A 6501-nucleotide genomic window follows, 5' to 3' on the forward strand; every position below is an offset into this window, starting at 1 on the left:
AAGAATCTGTACTCAGAAAACTATAAAGTACTCAAGAAAGAAACTGAGGAAGACACAAAGAAATGAAAAAATATTCCATGCTCATGGACTGGAAGAACAAATATTGTGAAAATGTCTATGCTACCTAAAGCAATCTACACACTTAATGCAATCCCTATCAGCTTTTTTCAAAGAAATGGAACAAATAATCCTAAAACTTATGTGGAACCAGAAAAGTCCCCGAATAGCCAGAGGAATGTTGAAAAAGAAAGCTAAAGTTGGCAGCATCACAATTTCAGACTTCAAACTCTATTACAAAGCTGTCATCATCAAGACAGTATGGTATCAGCACAAAAACAGACACGTAGATCAATGGAACAGAATAGAGAGCCCAGAAATGGACCCTCAACTCTATGGTCAATGAATCTTCGACAAAGCAGGAAAGAATGTTCAATAGAAAAAAGACAGTCTCTTTAACAAATAATGTTGGGAAAAATGGACAGCCACATGCAGAAGAATGAAAATGGACCATTTCCTTACACCACACACACAAAAATAGACTCAAAATGGATGAAAGACCTCAATGTGAGACAGGAATCTATCGAAATCCTTGAGGAGAACACAGGCAGCAACTCTTCAACTTTAGCCACAGCAACTTCTTTATAGAAACATCACCAAAGGCAAGGGAAGCAAGGGCAAAAATGAACTATTGGGATGTCATCAAGATCAAAAGCTTTTTCACAGCAAAGGAAATAATCAACAAAACCAAAAGACAACTGACAGAATGGGAGAAGATATTTGCAAATGACATACCAGATAAAGGGCTAGTATTCAAAATCTATAAAGAACTTATCAAACTCAACACCCAAAGAACAAAAAATCTAATCAAGAAATGGGCAGAAGACATGAACAGACATTTCTACAAAGAAGATATCCAAATGACCAACAGACCAATGAAAAAGTGTTCCACATCACTTGGCATCAGGGAAATACAAGTCAAAACTACAGTGAGATACCACCTCACACGAGTCAGAATGGCTAAAATTAACAAGTCAGAAAATAAGAGATGTTGGCGAGGATGTAGAGAAAGGGGAATCTTCCTACACTGTTGGTAGGAATGCACACTAGTGCAGCCACTCTGGAAAATAGTATGGACACTTCTCAAAAGTAGAAAATAGAGCTACCCTGTAACCCAGCAATCACACTAGGTATTTACCCTAAAGATACAAATGTAGTGATCTGAAGGGGCACGTGTGCCCAAAAGTTTCTAGAAGCAATGTCCACAAAAGCCAAACTATGGAAAGAGCCTAGATATCCATCAACAATGAATGGATAAAGAAGACGGCATATATATATATATATATATATATATATATATATATATATTGCAGCCATCAAAAAAACCAAAATTTCAATGATGTAGATGGAACTAGAAGGTATTGTGCTAAGTGAAATAAGTCAATCAGAGAACGACAATTATCATATGATCTCTCCAGTATGGGGAATTTGAGAGGCAAGGTGGGAGGTTGTTGAGGGAAGTAAGGGAAAAATGAAACAACATGGGGCTGGGGAGGGAGACAAACCATAAGAGACTCTTAATATCAGGAAACAAACTGAGGGCTGCTGGCGTGGAGGGGGGAAGGTTGGCTGGGTTATAGACATTAGGGAGGGTATATGCTATGGTGAGTGCTGTGAATTGTATAAGACTGATGATTCACAGACCTGAAACAAATATTATATGTTAATAAAAGTTAAGAAAAGAAATGAAGAGTACAATAAATAAGATTAGAAGCACACTTCATGCAATAGACAGCAAGCTGGAAGAAGCAGAAGAATAAATTAATAATATAGAAGACAGAGTAATGGAAAGTGATCCAACTGAACAAAAGAGATGGAAAAAATGCAAAAGATAATAGGGAACTCAATGACTCTATAAAATGTAATAACACTGGTATTATAAGAGTCCCAGAGGAAGATGAGAAAAGGGGGCAGAAATTTTATTTTATGAAATAATAGCTGAAAACTTCCCTAATCTGGGGAAGGAAACAGATATCCAGATCCAGGAAGCACAGAGGACCCCAAACAAAATCAACAAAAACAGATCCACATCACAACGTATTGTAATTAAATTGGCAAAATACAGTAATAAAACAAAAAATTTAAAAGTAGCAAGACAAAAATAACAGTAACATGCAAGGAAAACTCCTGCAGGCTATCAGGGGTTTTTCAGCAGAAACATTCCAAGACAGAAGAAAGTGCCATGACATATTCGAAGTGCTGAATGGGGAAAATCTGCAGACAAGAGTACTCTATCCAGCAAGTCCATCATTCAAAAGAGAAGTAAAGATAAAGAATTTCCTATAGACAAACAAAAACTTAAAGGAGTTTGTTACCACTAAGCCAGCCCTGCAAGAAATATTAAGGGAGACTCTCTGAGTAGAAAGATCCAAGTGACAGTATCAAGGTAGGAAACACAAAAGCAATAAAATATGAATATATAAAAAAGAATATTTCTGTAGAAAATCAGTCAAGGAACTCACAGAATAAAAGGATGTAAAATATGACAGCATATATCAGGGTGCCCGGGTGGCTCAGTTGTTAAGCATCTGCCTTCAGCTCAGGTCTGATCCCAGAGTCTTGGGATCACGTCCAACATCAGGTTCCCTGCTTAGCAGGGATTCTGCTTATCCTTCTCCTCCTGTTTCTCTTCCCTATTAATGTTCTCTTTCTCTCTCTCTCTCTCAATCATTCTCTCTCAAAATAAATAAATAAATATTTTAAAAAATAAAATAAAACAAAAAGACAAAAAGGACACTATATAAGGGGGACACTATAAAGGGATAATCCAATAAGAAAACATAACAATTGTAGGTAAAACACCCAACATGGGAGCAATCAATTTCATAGAATAGTTAATTAGAAACATAATGGAATTAATTGATAATAATACAATAACAGTGGAGGGCTTTAATACCCTACTTATGACAATGGACAGATTATTTAAAGAGAAAATCAAGAAGGAAACAAAGGCTTTGAAGACACACTGGACCAGATGGAATTAACAGATATACTGAGAACATTCCATCCCCAAATAACAGAATACACATTCTTTTCAAGTGCACGTGGAACATTCTCCAGAATAGATGACATATTAGGCCACAAACCAAGCCTCAATAAATTTAAGATCAAAGTCATACCATACATCTCTTCTGACCACAAGGTTATGAAACTAAGAGTCAACCATAAGAAAAAAAATCCAGAAAGACCACAAATACATGAAGGTTAAATAACATGCTGCTAAACAATGAATGGGTCAGCCAAGTATGCAAAAAAGAAATCAAAAAGCACATGGAAACAAATGAAAATGAAAACACAATGGTCCAAAACTTTGGGGGTGCAGCAAAGATGATTCTAAGTGAGAAGTTTATAGCAATACAGGCCTACCTCAAAGAAGCAAGAAAAATCTCAAATAAACAACGGAGCCTTATACCTAAAAGTAGTATTAAACACACACACAACCAAAACCAGTAGAAATCAGGAAATAATAAAGATCAGAACACAATAAATGATATACAAACTAAAAAAGAGAGAGAGATCAATAAAGAAATCAATAAAGAATCAGAAGCTGGTTCTTTGAAAAATCAATAAATTTGATAGGCCTCTAGCCAGACTTATCAAGAAAAAAACAGAAAGAACAAAATAAATAAAGTCACAAAATGACAGAGGAGAAATTTTAAAAATACAGAAATACAAATAATTATAAAAGAATATTATGAAAAAATTATGAAAAACCTAGAAGTGGATAAATTTTTAGAAACATATAAACTACCAAAACTGAAACAGGAAGAAATTGAAAATTTGAACAGATCAACAAATAGCAAAAAGATTGAATCAGTAATCAACCCCCCCCCCCCAAAAAAGCCAGGGCCAAATGGCTTCACACACAAATTCTAACATTGGAAGAAGAGTTAATACCCATTCTTCCAAACTATTCCCAAAAAAATAGAAAAGGAAGGAAAACTTCCAAATTCATTTAGTGGGACTAGCATTACCCTAATATCAAAAAAGATGAGGACATTACAAAAAAAGAGAGAGAGGGAGAGAGAACCATAGGCCAAAATCTCTGATGAATGGATGCAAATATCCTCAATAAAATACTAGCAAACCGAATCCAACAATACATTTTAAAAAATCATTCACCATGATCAACTAAGATTTATTCATGGGTTGCAAGAATATTCACAAATTAATCACCATGATACATCACATCAGTAAGAGAAAGGATCAAAGCCATATGACTATTTCAATAGACACAGAGAAAGCATTTGACAAATTACAACATGCATTCATGGTAAAAATTCTCAATAACGTGAGTTTAGAGGGAACACACCCCATCATAATAAAGGCCGCATAGGAAAAACCCACAGCTAACCTCATCCTCAATGAGGAAAAACTGACACTTTTCTTGTACAACAGGAACAAGACAAGGATGTCCATTCTCACTTTTATTCAACACAGTACTAAAAGTCCTAGCCATAGCAATCAGATGACAAAAAGAAACAAGCATCCAGATCAGTAAGAAAAAAAGTAAAACGCTCACTATTTGCAGATAACATGATACTATTATATGTAAATATATATATGTATATATATATATACATATATATATATTCCAAAAGACTACAAAGAAACCTGCTAGAACTGATAAACAAATTCAGTAAAGTTGCAAGATACAAAATCAATGCACAGAAACCTTTTGTTGCATTTCTATACATCAATAATGAAGTAGCAGAAAGAGAAACTAGCAAAACAATCCCATTTACAATTTCACCCAAAAATAAAATACCTAGAAATACCTAGAAATAAACATAACCAAAGAGGTGAAAGACCTGACTCTGAAAACTATAAAACACCAGTGAAAGAAATTGAAAATGACACAAAGAAATGGAAAGACATTCCATGCTCATGGATTGGAAGAACAAATATTGTTAAAATATCTATACCCCCCAAAGCAATCTACACACTTAATACAATCCTTATCAAAATGCCACCAACATTTTTCACAGATTGAGAACAAATAATCCTAAAATTTGGAGGGAAACACAAAAGACCCCAAATAGTCAAAGCCATCTTGAAAAATGAAAAGCAAACCTGGAGGCATCACAATTCTGGATTTCAAGTTATATTACAAACTATAGTAATCAAAAGAGGCACAAGAATAAAAATAGATCAATAGAATAGATTTAAAAAAAAATAAAGGGCACCTTGGTAGCTTAGTCAGTTAAGCATCTGACTCTTGGTTTCAGCTCAGGTCATGATCTCATGGGTCATGGGATTGAACCCGTGTCCAGCTCCATGCTCAGCAGAGATTCTGCTTGAAGATTCTCTTCTTCTGTCCCTACTGCTCCTCAAATAAATAAGTCGGTCTTGGAAGGAAGGAAGGAAGGAAGGAAGGAAGGAAGGAAGGAAGGAGGAAGGAAGCAAGCTCCAAAATCAACCCATAATTATATGGTCAATTAATCTTTGACAAAGCAGGAAAGAATATGCAATTGGGCATAAGACAGTCTCTTCAACAACTGGTTTTGGGAAAACTGCCCAGCACCAAGCAGAAGAATGAAACTGGACCAATTTATTACATCATACACAGAAATAAATTCAAAGTGGATTAAGGACTTCAATGTGAGACCTGAAACCATAAAAATGCTAGAAGAGAGCACAAGCAGTAACTTCAGATACTAACCATAGTAACTTCTTACTAGACAACTCCTGAGGCAAGGGAAACAAAAGCAAAAATAAACTCATAGGACTACATCAAAATAAAAAAATTCTGCACAGCAAAAAAACAATCAACAAAACTAAAAGGTAGTCTAAGAATGGGATAAGATATTTGCGAATGACATATATGATAAAGGGTTAGTATCCAAAATATACAAAGAACTTATATAACTCAACACCTGAAAAACAAATAATCCAATTAAAAATGGACAGAAAGGGGCGCCTGGGTGGCTCAGTGGGTTAAGCCTCTGCCTTCGGCTCAGGTCATGATCTCAGGATCCTGGGATCGAGCCCCACATTGGGCTCTCTGCTCAGCGGGGAGCCTGCTTCTCCTCTGTCTCTGCCTGCCGCTATGCCTACTTGTGATCTCTCTCTGTGTGTCAAATAAATAAATAAAATCTTTTTAAAAAATTGACAGAAGACATGGACAGACATTTCTCCAAAGAAGACATACAGATGGCCAACAGACACATGAAAAGAAGCTCAACATAATTCATCATCAGGGAAATGCAAACCAAAACCACAAGGTGATATCACCTCACACCTGTCAGAATGGCTAAAATCAACAACACAAGAAACAATAAGTGTTGGCGAGGATGTGGAGGAAAAGGAACCCTTGTGCACTATTGGTGGGAACGCAAACTTGTGCAGCCACTGTGGAAAACAGTATGGACATTTCTCAAAAGTTAAAAAGAGAACTACCCTATGATCCAGCAATCACACTACCAAGTATTTACCCAAAGATTA

Source organism: Mustela nigripes, chromosome 1 (assembly GCF_022355385.1).
Source record: "Mustela nigripes isolate SB6536 chromosome 1, MUSNIG.SB6536, whole genome shotgun sequence".
In the NCBI taxonomy this organism is placed as follows: domain Eukaryota; kingdom Metazoa; phylum Chordata; class Mammalia; order Carnivora; family Mustelidae; genus Mustela; species Mustela nigripes.